General features: G+C 37.1%; 2 long non-coding RNA genes across 2 annotated transcripts; one reads left to right on the plus strand and one right to left on the minus strand.

The window, feature by feature from the left end:
• The first annotated feature begins 4444 nt into the window (after window positions 1–4444).
• Window positions 4445–10406, plus strand: LOC123871764. Its single transcript, XR_006797340.1, has 2 exons — window positions 4445–4474; window positions 10345–10406. It is a non-coding gene; the product is annotated as an uncharacterized LOC123871764 (long non-coding RNA).
• A 3748-nt stretch (window positions 10407–14154) lies between these two features.
• Window positions 14155–16156, minus strand: LOC123871762. The gene is made up of 3 exons (XR_006797338.1): window positions 15395–16156; window positions 14687–14900; window positions 14155–14430 (listed from the first exon to the last, which is right to left on the minus strand). It is a non-coding gene; the product is annotated as an uncharacterized LOC123871762 (long non-coding RNA).
• Between the last annotated feature and the right edge of the window lie 361 nt (window positions 16157–16517).

Below are 16517 nucleotides of genomic sequence, written 5' to 3' on the forward strand. Positions count from 1 at the left end.
ATTTTGTATGGCGAATATTGAATGTCTCATTCTCCTAGAAAGAGACGGAAAACGATACGATAATGTAGGGGAGATATGTTTTGAAGCGCGATATGAGAAGGGAAAAATTATGACATTTCAGAAAAACAAGATGGCGGCCTATATGATTTTTGCAACTCTTTTGTTTTCCAACCGATTTCGTTGAAACTCGCAATCTTTGAAGAATGTAGTAAACGATTAATAGAAAAAGTGGAAAATTTTGGAAAAACAAGATGGCCGCCGTACAAATTTCGTCGGTGTCTATCTCGGAGGCTATAAAAGATGGAAGAATGGTTTCTTGGCAAAAGATGATCAGGGTCCGAAGGTCTACTCGGTGGAACAAACTCTGCATGCTCGCGGACCACTTTAGTGGTCCGCGCACCCACGCACCCTACTTTATTACCCTCAACTACCCCGTTTTTACAAAAAATGATATGGATGTCGTTTTCAGAGTTTTCCAGGGGCTGATTTTGATAACGACATTTATTTTGAAATCCAAGATGGTGGACATGCACTTTTTAAGAAAAAATTGATATGGGTGTGGGTTTTATGTGTTTTTGTGGTGAATTGTGTATCTTAATAAATAAATTTGGTTAAATATAATAAAGTCAACATAACCACGTCACGCGAGCTGCTTTAGCAGCTCGCGCACCGAGCAAAACACTAGAAAATTTTGAAAAAACAAGATGGCCGCCGTACAAATTTCGTCGGTGTCTATCTCGGAGGCTATAAAAGATGGAAGAGTGGTTTCTTGGCAAAAGATGATCAGGATCCGAAGGTCTACTCGGTGAAACAAACTCTGCATGCTCGCGGACCACTTTAGTGGTCCGCGCACCCACGCACCCTACTTTATTAACCTCAACTACCCCGTTTTTACAAAAAATGATATGGATGTCTTTTTCAGAGTTTTCTAGGGTGCTGATTTTGATAACGACATTTATTTTGAAATCCAAGATGGCGAGCGTGCACTTTTTAAGAAAAAAATTGATATAGGTGTCGTTTTATGGGGTTTTCGGGGTAATTTGTGTATCTTAATAAAAAAAATCGGTTTAATACAACTCATAAACCTAACCACGTCACGTGAGCTGCTTTAGCAGCTCGCGCACCGAGCAAAACACTAGTTATACTATATATAGCTCGATTACCACTGACTCATTGACATAATTGTTCTCCTAGAAAGAGAAGGAAAATGATATAATGATGTAGGGGAAATGTGTTCGGGTGGGGGAGTCGACTGGGGAAAAATTATGACATTTCGGAAAAACAAGATGGCGGCCGACGTGATTTTTGCAGCTCTTTTGTTTTTTAAGGGACTCCGTTCAAACTCACAACTATTAAAGAATGTATTAAACGGTTAACAGAAAATGTAGAAAAAATTGGAAAAACAAAATGGCGGCCGAGCCGTAGCGTTTTAAAATTTTTGATTTTTCGACCTCGAACCGCGACGCCACAGATCCAAAACGGGAAATTGAAACTAATAATTTTTTTCTGGTTTCGTCTACGATTATCCTGAATTTTGACGGAATGGGAGTGGTTTTTAAAAATTCAAGATGGCGGCTGTCGTGGCGGCCATTATGTTAGAGGTACGAAAAAACGCAATTTTAAAAGTTAAATATCTCAAAGTTGGCAACATCGGAGCGATTCGGCTTCTATCAAGCGATTGTACGTATAGGCTCGAGGTATAGATTGGAGGAAAAAAATTACCCTATTTTTTGGGGAAAATTCAAGATTTTCGCGAAATTGTAAAAAATCGAAATACGGGCTTTTTGAAAAATCTGAGTATGAGCGATTACGTGTTTTGCTCATACAAATGACATTTGGGTATTTTTGTGGCCAAAGACTGGCAACACTGGAATTTATCAAAAAAAAAGTGATTTTCGACGTGGTGTTTTTTCAGGGGCGATCGTTTCGCGTGGGTGCGAGCGAGAGGAGAGATTGCAACGTCATCGGGAGCGGTATATCCTGTAGTTATTGGAAAAGTTGTACAACGATGTAATTTATTTCTGTAAAACGAGTTGGCGGCCATTTTGTATTTTTTTTAATTTTTCGAAATTTTGACCACGTTTTTGAGGCAGTTGGCAACATTTTGGAAAGTCAATATGTATGAATCGATTGTGTATCTCGGCTGGCAGTATCGAGATATGCAACCGGTGTTGCCACTTTTGGGGAGATTTTCGAGATTTTCGACTAAGAAACTCCTGTAAAATTTTGTATGAAAAATTTTTTTTTCACTGATGGTGTTATATAGAAAACAAAAACTTAGTAAGCCAAAATTATGGAGAGAGCTGATGATTGAGGATATCGGAGACACGTGAAGGGCCCGCTTAAGGTATTGAAGATAGGTGGGGGGTGCTCGAGCAAATGTCATTCATGATGTCATCCAATTGCCAAAAAGCTGAAAAAAAATTCAAAATGGCGAAGAAAAGATGGCCGCCATACAAATTTCGCTGGTGTCCAGCTCTAAGGGTATAATAGATGGAAGTGGGGTTTCTTGGAAGAAGATGATCAGGATCCGAAGGTCTACTCGATGAATAGAAAAAAAATCAAAATGGCGGAATTTATTTTTCCATACATTTTGTATGGCGAATATTGAATGCTTCATTCTCCTAGAAAGAGACAAGAAACGATACGATGATGTTCGGGAGATATGTTCAAGTGCACGATATGAGTAGGGAAAAATTATGACATTTAAGAAAAACAAGATGGCGGCTGACGTGATTTTTGCAACACTTTTGTTTTCCAACCGATTTCGCTGAAACTCACAATCTTTGAAGAAAGTACCAAACGATTAATAGAAAAAGTGGAAAATTTTGGAAAAACAAGATGGCCGCCATACAAATTTCGTCGGTGTCCATCTCGGAAGGTATAAAAGATAGAAGAATGGTTTTTTGGCAAAAGATGATCAGGATCGGAAGGTCTACTCGGTGGAACAAACTCTGCATGCTCGCGGACCACTTTAGTGGTCCGCGCACCCACGCACCCTACTAAATTATTATCCTAATCTACAAAAAATAATATGGATGTCATTTTCAGGGTTTTCCAGGGTGCTGATTTTGATAATGACATTTATTTTCAAATCCAAGATGGCAGACTTACATTTTCTACAAAAAATAGAAATGCGTGTCATTTTATGGGGTTTTTCGGGGTGAATTATGTATCTTAATAAATCAATTTGGTTTTATATAATAAAGTTAACCTTACCACGTCACGTGAGCTGCTTTAGCAGCTCGCGAACCGAGCAAAAACTAGTACTATATATAGCTCGATTACCACTCACTGACTCATTGACATAATTGTTCTCCTAGAAGGAGACGGAAAATGATATAATGATGTAGGGGAGTTGTGTTTGGTTTCCAAAACCCTCTGGGGAAAAATTATGACATTTCGGAAAAACAAGATGGCGGCTGATGTGATTTTTGCAGCTCCTTTGTTTTTTAAGGGACTCCGTTCAAACTCGCAATTATCAAAGAATGTAGTAAACGGTTAAGAGAATATGTGAAAAAAATTGGAAAAACAAGATGGCGGCCGAGCCGTAGCGTTTTAAAATTTTTGATTTTTCGACCCCGAACCGCGGCGCCACAGATCCGATACGGGGTGATCGAGGATAATTATTTTTTTTTGTTTCGCCCATGATTATCCTGTATTTTGACAGAACGGGAGTGGTTTTTAAAAATTCAAGATGGCGACTGTCATGGCGGCCGTTTTGTTCGAGGTACGAAAAAACGCAATTTTAAAAGTTAAATATCTCAAAGTTGGCAACATCGGAGCGATTCGGCTTCTATCAAGCGATTATACGTATAGGCTCGAGGTATAGATTGGAGGAAAAAAATTACCCCATTTTTAGGGAAATTTCAAGATTTTCGGGAAATTGTAAAAAATCGAAATACGCACTTTTAGCAAAATCCGAGTATGAGTGATTACGTGTTTTGCTCGTACAAATGACATTTGGGTATTTTTGTCACCGGAGACTGGCAACACTAGAATTTATCAAAGTAAAAGTGATTTTCGACACGGTCTTTTTCACGGTATCCCCTTTCGTGTGGGTGCGAGCGAGAGGAAAGATTGAAACGTCATCGGGCGCGGTATATCCTGTAGTTAATAGGAAAATTATGAAACCGTGTAAAATCTTTCTGTGAAACGAGTTGGCGGCCATTTTGTATTTTTTTTTATTTTTCGATATTTTGACCACGTTTTTGAGGCAGTTGGCAACATTTTGGAAAGTCAGTATGTATGAATCGATTGTGTATCTCGGCTGGCAGTATGGAGATATGCAATCGGTGTTGCCACTTTTGGAGAGATTTTCGAGATTTTCAACTAAGAAACTCCTGTAAAATTTTGTATGAAAATTTTTTTTTTTACTGATGGCATCAGATAGAAAACAAAAACTTAGTAAGCCAAAATTATGGAGAGAGCTGATGATTGAGGGTTTCGGAGACGGGTGAAGGGCCCGCTTAAGGTATTGAAGATAGGCGGGGGGTGCTCGAGCAAATGTCATTCATGACGTCATCCAATTGCCAAAAAGCTGGAAAAAAATTCAAAATGGCGAAGAAAAGATGGCCGCCATACAAATTTCGCCGGTGTCCAGCTCGGAGGGTATAAAAGATGGAAGTGTGATTTCTTGGCAAGAGATGATCAGGGTCCGAAGGTCTACTCGATGAATAGAAAAAAAATTCAAAATGGCGGATTTTTTTTCCCCATAGAAAATGTATGGCGAATATTGAATGTCTCATTCTCCTAGAAAGAGACGGAAAACGATACGATAATGTAGGACAGATGTGTTTGGCTGGTGGAAGCAAGTAGTGAAAAATTATGACATTTCAGAAAAACAAGATGGCGACCGACGTGATTTTTGCAACTCTTTTGTTTTCCAACCGATTTCGTTGAAACTCACAATCTTTGAAGAAAGTAGTAAACGATTGATAGAAAAAGTGGAATTTTTTGGAAAAACAAGATGGCCGCCGTACAAATTTCGTCGGTGTCTATCTCGGAGGCTATAAAAGATGGAAGAGTGGTTTATTGGCAAAAGATGATCAGGATCTAAATGTCTATCGGTGAAATAATCTCTGCATGCTCGCGGACCACTTAAGTGGTCCGCGCACCCACGCACCCTACTTTATTAACCCTAACTACCCCGTTTTTACAAAAAATAATATGGATGTCGTTTTCAGGGTTTTCCAGGGTGCTAATTTTGATAACGACATTTATTTTAAAATCCAAGATGGCGGACATGCACTTTTTAAGAAAAAATTTATATGGGTGTCGTTTTGTGGGTTTTTTGGGGTGAATTGTGTATCTTAATAAATAAATTTGGTTTAGTATAATAAAGTTAACCCAACCACGTCACGCGAGCTGCTTTAGCAGCTCGCGCACTGAGCAAAACACTAGTTATACTATATATAGCTCGATTACCACTCACTGACTCATTGACATAATTGTTCTCCTAGAAAGAGACGGAAAATGATATAGTGATGTAGGGGAGATGTGTTCGGATTCGGAAACCCTCTGGGGAAAAATTATGACATTTTAGAAAAACAAGATGGCGGCCGTCGTAATTTTTGCAGCTCCTTTGTTTTTTAAGGGACTCCGTTCAAACTCGCAACTATTATAGAATGTAGTAAACGGTTAACAGAAAATGTGAAAAAAATTGGAAAAACAAGATGGCGGCCGAGCCGCAGCGTTTTGAAAATTTTCATTTTTCGACCCCGAACCGCGGCGCCACAGATCCAAAACGGGGTAGTCGAGGATAATTATTTTTTCGTGATTCGCCTACGATTATCCTGTATTTTGACAGAACGGGAGTGGTTTTTAAAAATTCAAGATGGCGCCTGTCGTGGCGGCCGTTATGTTAGAGGTACGCAAAATCGCAATTTTAAAAGTTAAATATCTCAAAGTTGGCAACATCGGAGCGATTCGGCTTCTATGAAGCGGTTGTACGTATAGACTCGGGGTATAGATTGGTGGGAAAAAATTACCCCATTTTTAGGGAAATTTCAAGATTTTCGGGAAATTGTAAAAAATCGAAATACGCACTTTTAGCAAAATTCGAGTATGAGCGATTACGTGTTTTGCTCGTAAAAATGACATTTGGGTATTTTCGTCGCCGGAGACTGGCAACACTGGAATTCATCAAAGAAAAAGTGATTTTCGACACGGTCTTTTTCACGGTATCCCCTTTCGCGTGGGTGCGAGCGAGAGGCAAGATTGAAACGTCATCGGGAGCGGTATATCCTGTAGTTAATAGGAAAATTATGAAACCGTGTAAAATCTTTCTGTGAAACGAGCTGGCGGCCATTTTGTATTTTTTTTAACTTTTCGAAATTTTGATCAAGTTTTTGAGGCAGTTGGCAACATTTTGGAAAGTCAGAATGTATGAATCGATTGTGTATCTCGGCTGGCAGTATAGAGATATGCAACCGGTGTTGCCAGTTTTGGGGAGATTTTCGAGATTTTCAACTAAGAAACTCCTGTAAAATTTTGTATGAAAATTTTTTTTTTCACTGATGGTGTCGTATAGAAAACAAAAAGTTAGTAAGCCAAAATTATGGAGAGAGCTGATGATTGAGGGTTTCGGAGACGGGTGGAGGGCCCGCTTAAGGTATTGAAGATAGGTGGGGGGTGCTCGAGCAAATGTCATTCATGACGTCATCCAATTGCCAAAAAGCTGAAAAAAAATTCAAAATGGCGAAGAAAAGATGGCCGCCATACAAATTTCGCTGGTGTCCAGCTCGGAGGGTATAAAAGATAGAAGTGAGGTTTCTTGGCAAGAGATGATCAGGATCCCAAGGTCTACTCGATGAATAGAAAAAAAATCCAAAATGGCGGAATTTTTTTTTCCATACATTTTGTATGGCGAATATTGAATGCCTCATTCTCCTAGAAAGAGACAGAAAACGATACATTGATGTATGGGAGATATGTTCGGATGCGCGATATGAGTAGGGGAAAATTATGATATTTCAGAAAAACAAGATGGCGGCCTATATGATTTTTGCAACTCTATTGTTTTTCGACCGATTTCGTTGAAACTCGCAATCTTGGAAGAAAGTAGTAAACGATTAATGGAAATAGTGGAAAAATTTGGAAAAACAAGATGGCCGCCACACAAACTTCGTCGGTGTCTATCTCGGAGGGTATAAAAGATGGAAGACTGGTTTCTCGACAAAAGATGATCAGGATCCGAAGGTCTACTCGGTGGAACAAACTCTGCATGCTCGCGGACCACTTTAGTGGTCCGCGCACCCACGCACCCTACTTTATTAACCTCAACTACCCCGTTTTTACAAAATATGATATGGATGTCGTTTTCAGAGTTTTCCGGCGTGCTGATTTTGATAACGACATTTATTTTGAAATCCAAGATGGCGGACATGCACTTTTTAAGAAAAAAATTGATATGGGTGTCGTTTTGTGGGTTTTTGTGGTGAATTGTGTATCTTTAATAAATAAATTTGGTTAAATATAATAAATTTAACATAACCACGTCACGTGAGCTGCTTTAGCAGCTCGCGCACCGAGCAAAACACTAGTTTATTATTATTTTATACTATATATAGCTCGATTACCACTCACTGACTCACTGACTCATTGACATAATTGTTCTCCTAGAAGGAGACAGAAAATGATATAATGATGTAGGGGAGATGTGTTCGGATTCGGGAACCCTCTGGGGAAAAATTATGACATTTTAGAAAAACAAGATGGCGGCCGACGTGATTTTTGCAGCTCCGTTGTTTTCCAAACGATTTTGTTGAATTTTGCAAACTTTGAAGAAAGTAGTAAACGATTAACAGAAAATGTGGAAAAAATTGGAAAAACAAGATGGCGGCCGAGCCGGAGCGTTTTCAAAATTTTCATTTTTCGACCCGGAACCGCGGCGCCACAGATCCGAGACGGGGCAGTCGAGGATAATTATTTTTTCGTGTTTCGCCCACGATTATCCTGTATTTTGACAGAACGGGAGTGATTTTTAAAAATTCAAGATGGCGGCTGTCATGGTGGCCGTTATGTTAGAGGTATGAAAAAACGCAATTTTAAAAGTTAAATATCTCAAAGTTGGCAACATCGGAGCGGTTCAGCTTCTATGAAGCGATTGTACGTATGAACTTGAGGTATAGATTGGTGGGGAAAAATTACCCCATTTTTCGGGAAATTTCAAGATTTTGGGGAAAATGTAAAAAATCGAAATACGGACTTTTCGCAAAATCCGAGTATGAGCGATTATGTGTTTTGCTCGTACAAATGACATTTGGGTATTTTTGTCGCCGGAGACTGGCAACACTGGAATTTATCAAAGTAAAAGTGATTTTCGACACGGTCTTTTTCACGGTATCCCCTTTCGCGTGGGTGCGAGCGAGAGGAAAGATTGAAACGTCATCGGGCGCGGTATATCCTGTAGTTAATAGGAAAATTATGAAACCGTGTAAAATCTTTCTGTGAAACGAGTTGGCGGCCATTTTGTATTTTTTTTTATTTTTCGAAATTTTGACCACGTTTTTGAGGCAGTTGGCAACATTTTGGAAAGTCAACATGTATCAATCGATTGTGTGACTCAACCAGCAGTATCGAAATATGTACACAGTGTTGCCACATTTGGGGAGATTTTCGAGATTTTCCCCAAAAACTCCTCCTGTAAAATTTTGTATGAAATTTTTTTTTTTCACTGATGGTTTCGTATAGGAAACAAAAAAAAAATCGAGGAAAAATTTGGAAATAGCTGATGATCGAGGATGTCGGAGACGGGTGAAGGGTCCGCTCAAGGTATTGAAGATAGGTGGGGGGTGCTCGACCAAATGTCATTCATGACATCATCCAATTGCCAAAAAGCTGAAAAAAAATTCAAAATGGCGAAGAAAAGATGGCCGCCATACAAATTTCGCCGGCGTCCAGCTCGGAGGGTATAAAAGATGGAGGTGCGGTTTCTTGGCAAAAGAGGATCAGGATCCAAAGGTCTAATCGATGAATAGAAAAAAAAATCAAAATGGCGGAATTTATTTTCCCATACATTTTGTATGGCGAATATTGAATGACTCATTCTCCTAGAAAGAGACGGAAAACGATACGATAATGTAGGGGAGATGTGTTCGGGTGGGGGAGGCGAGTAGGGAAAAATTATGACATTTCAGAAAAACAAGATGGCGACCGACGTGATTTTTGCAACTCTTTTGTTTTCCAACCGATTTCGTTGAAACTCGCAATCTTTGAAGAATGTACTAAACGATTAATAGAAAAAGTGGAAAATTTTGGAAAAACAAAATGGCCGCCGTACAAATTTCGTCGGTGTCTATCTCGGAGGCTATAAAAGATGGAAGAGTGGTTTCTTGGCAAAAGATGATCAGGGTCCGAAGGTCTAATCGATGAATAGAAAAAAAAATCAAAATGGCGGAATTTATTTTTCCATACATTTTGTACGGCAAATATTGAACGTCTCATTCTCTTAGAAAGAGACAGAAAACGATACGATGGTGTTCGGGAGATATGTTTGGGTGCAGGATAGGAGTTGGGAAAAATTATGACATTTCAGAAAAACAAGATGGCGGTTGACGTGATTTTTGCAACTCTTTTGTTTTCCAACCGATTTTGTTGAACTTCGCAACATTTGAAGAAAGTAATAAACGATTAATAGAAAAAGTGGAAAAAATCGGAAAAACAAGATGGCGGCCGCACAAATTTCGTCGGTGTCCATCTCGGAGGGTATAAAAGATGAAAGAGTAGTTTCTTGGCAAAAGAAGATCAGGATTCGAAGGTCTACTCGATGAATAGAAAAAAACATTCAAAATGGCGGGATTTAGTTTCCCGTAGAAAATGTATGGCGAAGATTAAATGTCTCATTGATGATTAGGATCCGAAGGTTTACTCGGTGAAACAAATTCTGCATGCTCGTGGATCACTTTAGTGGTTCGCTCACCCACGCATCTTACTAAAATTCATTTTGGAATCCAACATGGCGGACATGCACTTTTTACAGCAAAAAGAAAATATATGGGTATTGTTTTATGGGGTTTCCAGGGTGAATTGTGTTTCTTAATAAATAAATTCAGTTTAATACAGAAATTTTGAATTTTTTTTAGAATTTTTTGAAATTTTGATCATGTTTTTGAGGCAGTAGGCAACATTTTGGAAGGTCGACATGTATGAATCAATTGTGTGACTCAGCTGACAGTATCGAAATATGCAAACAGAGTTGCCACATTTTGGGGTGATTTTCGAGATTTTCTCCAAAATTTCCTTCTGTAAAATATTGTATGAAATTTGTTTTTTTTCAATAATGGTTCCGTATAGAAAAAAAAAATCTTTCGGTGAAAAATATGGAGAGAGGGCACGCTTAAGGTATTTAAGATAGGTGAGGGGTGCTCGAGCAAATGTTACTCAAAACGTCATCCGATTGGCAGTGAGCTGAAAAAAAACAACAAACAAAATAGCGAAAAAAAGATAGCCGCCATTTCGTCGTTGCCCCCTTCGAAGGGTTTAAAAGATCGAAGACTGGTTTCTTATCAAAAGATGATCAGGATCTGAAGGTCTACTCGATGAATAGAAAAAAAAATCAAAATGGCGGAATTTATTTTTCCATAGAAAATGTCACTGATCAAATAAAAATTACATTTTGAAGCGTCAATTTTCACTGCATATAACAGTTACTCTACAGTCTATACCAGGCTGTTTTTTTAGAGTTCCGTACCTCAAAAGGAAAAACGGAACCCTTATAGAATCATTTTGTTGTCTATCCGTCTGTCTGTCTGTCCGTCCGTCCGTCCGTCCCTCCGTCCGTCCATCGTGTCTCTCAAGAAAATCTATAGGGTACTCGTAGCATAAGTAAAAGAATAAATCTGAAAACCGTAAATTAGTGGTAGGTACATTAAAAAAAAATCAATTTTCAAAGTAATATAACTATACCAAGTGGGGTATCATATAAAAGGGCTTTACCTGTACATTTTAAAACAGATTTTTATTTATTTTTATGCATAATAATTTTTAATTTATCGTATAAAATGTCCGAAAAAATACCCGAGTACGGAACCCTCGGTGCGCAAGTCTGATTCACACCTAACCGGTTTTTTTAATTTTTAATTATGACATTAAAGGAGTGATATCCAGGGCCGAAAAAAATATTTAATTAGATGCAGTAAAGTGACGTTTCGTATTTTACTTAGTTCCAATAAATCTCCTATTTTTTCTTGGATGGATCTTTAGAAATCCCGTGCGACCTCTTTGATTTTTCAGGACAAAAAGTAGTCTATGTCCATCCACGGGATATAAGGTAAATCTATACCCAATTTCGTCCGAATCTGTTAAACTATTGGGTCGTGAAAAGGTAGCAGACTGACAGACAAACAGACACACTTTCACATTTATAATATTAGTACTTATAGATGTGAGAGTAAGTAATCCAAGACAAAAACCTTGCAGTCCTATGTTTCTCGGAGAATAAAAGGACCTAATCAATCATCATCTATACTAATCTATACCTACTCTATACTATAATAAATAAAATTGGAGTGTCTGTCTGTAATTTCGAAATAACTACCTCATATTAAGCTCATATGGTTATTTGAACGATACCATAACTGAATCACACGTTTTTAAAATTTTTGTCTGTCTGTCTGTCTGTCTGTCTGTTTGAAAAGGCTAATCTTTGGAACGGCTGAACCGATTTTGACGGGACTTTCACAGGCAAGTAGAGGATTGACCAGGGCGTAAAATAGGCTACTTTTTTAACCGACTTTCAAAAAGGGAGTTGTGTTTTTCTACCTATGTACACTGAAATCTCCGAGATTTCTGAACCGATTTGCGTCATTTCTTTTTTAATCGATAGAGGAACTTTGCGACATTGTTTCATAAAAAATTTGGAGTCCAACTCCTCAATCCTGATGCTGCAGGGGATCTGACCAATCCACGCGGGCGAAGCTGCGGGCATCAGCTATTATCAATAATTTTAAATTATTTAAACGAACTTACTAGATTACATAATATTATAATATATCTTTTGATTTAATAAACCAATTTAAATAGGTAAGTAATTATTTCTAAAAGGTTTCCAAGGTTTCATTCCATTCGTAGTCATGAATGAGTCATGGCGTTGCGTTCTGTACCCTCGTGCAAGATGAACCGATATAAAAAGGGTGGCAAGATGAGAAAGGTAGAGGACGAGACTGAAGAAATAGAACTAAACTATGACAAACAGAATGAAAAAAGCATCCCATGTACCTACCTATACTGAAAAGTGAAGTGACACGAGCTATCCTATCTCAAAAAACCGGCCAAGTGCGAGTTAAACTCGCGCACTAAGGGTTCCATACTCGGGGTTTTTTCCAACATTTTGCACAATAGCTCAAAAACTACTATAAGTACATAAAAATAAATAAGAATCTGTTTTAGAATGTACAGCTAAAGCCCTTTCATATAATACCTACCCCACTTGGTATAGTTCTTACTTTGAAAATTGAAACACACAGTTTTCAGATTTATTCCTTTACTTGTGAAATCAGACCTACCTACCTGCCAAATTTCATGATTCTAGGTCAATGGGAAGTACCCTATAGGTTTCTCGACAGACACGACGAACGGACAGACGGACAGACAGATGGACAAACAACAAAGTGATCATATAAAGGTTCCGTTTTTCTGTTTGAGGTGCGGAACCCTAAAAATGACAAATCCCCAGGAGACGATGGCATAACAAACAAGCTTCTTAAAGGTACTAGGTAGGTACCTACCAGATGTTCTTACTTCTCTCCTCGCCACACTTTTTAAGAAAATTTTAAATACGGAAAAAGTTCCAATACAGTGGACACAAACAAAAATAATTCTAATTCATAAAAAAGTATGTAGAGACCAAATTAATAACTATAAATTCACCTATAAGTCTTACATCTATCTAATATATATCTATAAAGTCTTTACAAAAATCCAATAATCTTGATAAAAATCAGCCAAGAGAACAAGGTTTCCACATTGAATACTCAACCATTGATCATATTCATGTCTTATAGATGGTAGAAAAGTATAATGAGTAGGTCGAGTAGGTATAGTAGGTATACCATTTTATATAACCTTTATAGATTACAACAAATTTGACTCAATAAAATACAACAAGATATGTGAACAATTCTATTAGAACAAGGTATTGCCAAAAAATACATACAAATCATAAAAGAAATATACAAAAACAATACGGCAAAAATAATACAACTTGAGCAGCCGGGAAGAAAGTTTAGGATTCTAAAAAGCATGAAACAAGGAGAACCCATTATCATCAAAGCTTTTCTCGAAAGTACTTGAAAATAATTATATCCAGATTTATTTGGGGCAACTATAGTTTAAACATAAATGGAGAAAAACTGAATCACCTAAGGTTTGCTGATGACCTGATCCTATTATCAAATAATGCACAATCGCTCCAGATTATGGATAAAAAAATAAGACACAGAAAGTGAAAAGGATAGGTTATCCATGAATAAAAACTAAACCAAGATTAGGTATGACAAACTCCCAAAAAGAAACTATCAAACTAAGATCTTGCTAAGATCAAATATACTGGAATATATTGATGAATACATATCTAAGATATCTAGAACAAACAATATCACCAACAGATCAAACATCAAAAAAATTAAACAGGAGTTAAATTATGCAATACATGGAAAAAATACTGGGCTCTAAAGGAAATTATGAAAAACAAAGATATTCCCATATCTAAAAAAATCAAAGTACTCAACATATGCATCCTTCCATGTCTGACTTATGGTTGCCAGACAGAGTCTAACTGATAAAAACCTTAGCTTAGGATTTGTCAAAATAGTATAGAGAAGTATGCTTCAAATTAAAACAAAACAGGCTCTCTACTATTAGAAACAGAACAAAAGTGAGAGATTTGTCAGTCATCATTTAAAAACTGAAGTGAAAATGAACAGAGCACTTTATGAGAGACAAGAGAAATAAGTGGACAAAAGCAGTTACAGAATCGTACCCAAGAACGAGAAAAAGAAGTCATCCTTGTCACGAAATGGGAGGTTGACATACGGAACATAAGGAAATACATGGCGAAGAAAAACCAACGATAGACATGGAGAACCCTGGAGGAGGCCTATCCCATGGGCACACTAAATAAAGAGAAAAAGAAAAACAAATAAAACACCAGTGTCAAAAACTAAAATATTATTTATTTGTTTGAAATATAATATTATGTACATAGCATTAATGTAATTTAATTCAGTTCATAAAGGCTTATCTTATCTAATAATAATCTTTCCAGTGAGTTAGTCTAGAAAAAAATAATGGCCTTGGGTATCTAATCTTCTTTTCCAGTTCGGTAAAACAATAACTGGTAAGTAACTGTTGAAGTGATTCAAGAGCATGTGCTCTCAATCGATCACTTCTTTGTCAACAGGGGTGGCAGATTTCATCAGATCCATGCAGCTAAAATAAACAGATAAGCTTAGAATACCATATCATGTAATGTACAAAAATAAAAGTAAGTATTTATTTATTATGATAACAGAATGAAGTTAGGCTTTTTAACTATATTAAATGAATCCTCTCAACCTTATGGCTGCTTACTGAGCATGTCTCTTCTCAGAATAAGATAAGGTTTGGCCATAGCTCACATAAATGCCCAAATATAATAAACATTTGTTTACTTTTTAATTAATACTAAATATAATAATATATCTACCTGTTATGGCATAATCATCTCTATTATTATGATTTATATGCATATTTCCCGTTTTAGGTCAGTACGTAGCCTGTGAGATCTTGTTCTCATCAAAGAGCATCCACAGCTAATACAAAGACGACAACGGTGACCATCATTAGTAGGTTAATCATCATTAGTCCCATTGGAGTGACTAGGAGTCCAGCAAAAAAGGCACACTGGTGGTCTCAGTCACCTGTTAACAACGAAATTTTGTCACACTAAAAAAATAAGAATAAACTAAGTAGGTACCTACTATCTTTATTATGAAATATGAATAACTAGCTGATGCCCGCGACTTCGCCCGCGTGGATTAAGGTTTTTAGAAATCCTGTGGGAACTGTTTGATTTTCCGGGATAAAAAGTAGCCTATGTGCTAATCCAGGATATTATCTATCTTCAATCCAAATTCCAGCCAAATCCGTCCAGTAGTTTTTGCGTGAAGGAGTAACAAACATACACACACACACACACACACACATACAAACTTTCGCCTTTATAATATTAGTCTGATGAAGTCGATGTTACTACACACGTATAATATGCATTTGCCTTCAATTGAAAATGTTAGTAGGTATCATCCCCTGACAATAACCATGTATTCATTCACAACTTATTCAGCGACGTAACTGCGACTTTATCCTAAATAAACATTTGTGTAAAATAGAAATAGCTGCACTGTACACTTACCACTTGAGGTGCAATCCAGTGTTATATTACTAACATAATCTCTATTAATTCAAGGCTACTATGCCTACTCCTTTGATTTACATTGATGCCACAATTAACACATCTCAATTCAGAGGGATTCATGGGTTTCGTATTCAATTCATGGTCAATAGTAAAACTTCGATTACCTACTACCAGTAGGAATACCAGGATCTTCGTAAATAGCGTTATCGATGTTCCATTATTAATAGCAGTCGAAATAAAAAAGTCCGTTCCGATTGAATTCATGAATTGATCCAAAACATAAACAAACACACCTTTTCGCCAACACGTAACTTCGTTAACACTTCTTCAGATGATAAAACAGTTAAAAATACGCACAAACGCCTTGCGGTCCACGAACAACATCTTAAGTAAATTATAAACATAACATTCATTCAATTTATCCATGATTTTATCAATTTTTTTTAATAAAAACTAGATGAAAACAAAAATTTAGATCCACAGAGAAAACTAAAATGCTAATTTTGACGTTTCGCATTCTTTAATTTCTTAAGTGTTGTGCAGAAATGATATTGCGACCACAGACTAAAAATAAAAATGAATGAATGTGAGGGACTGTATACATCGATAGTTCGTTCAGAATCGAAAACTAATCGAATTATCTAAATAAAGTTATTTTAAGTTAGCGTTGTTTGCTAACCCATCAATAAATATATTATAATGCTGTTTTATACTGCATTTACGTTATAATATTTTATTTTAATCTGGTTAACATTGGCTAATTTGTATTAACAAAAAAGTTTTGACATGATAGTTGACACCTAGAGCTAAAATGACGTATAAGTTCTCATTTTCAGGGTTCCGTACTTCAAAAAGAAAAATGAAAGCCTTATAGAATCACTTTGTTGTCTGTCTGTCTGTCTGTCAAGAAACCTATAGGGTACTTCCCGTTGACCTATAACCATGAAATTTGGCAGATAGGTAGGTCTCATAGCCCAAATAAAGGAATAAATGTAAAAACAAGCGCGAAATCTAAAAATCATGACCAACTCGTCACCAGCTCATTATTGAGCACGGCTCTTTTCTCAGAATGAGAAGAGTTTAACCATAGTCCGTTACGCTGAGCAAGTGCGGTTTCGCA

This window comes from Maniola jurtina, chromosome 14 (assembly GCF_905333055.1).
Source record: "Maniola jurtina chromosome 14, ilManJurt1.1, whole genome shotgun sequence".
Taxonomy (NCBI): domain Eukaryota; kingdom Metazoa; phylum Arthropoda; class Insecta; order Lepidoptera; family Nymphalidae; genus Maniola; species Maniola jurtina.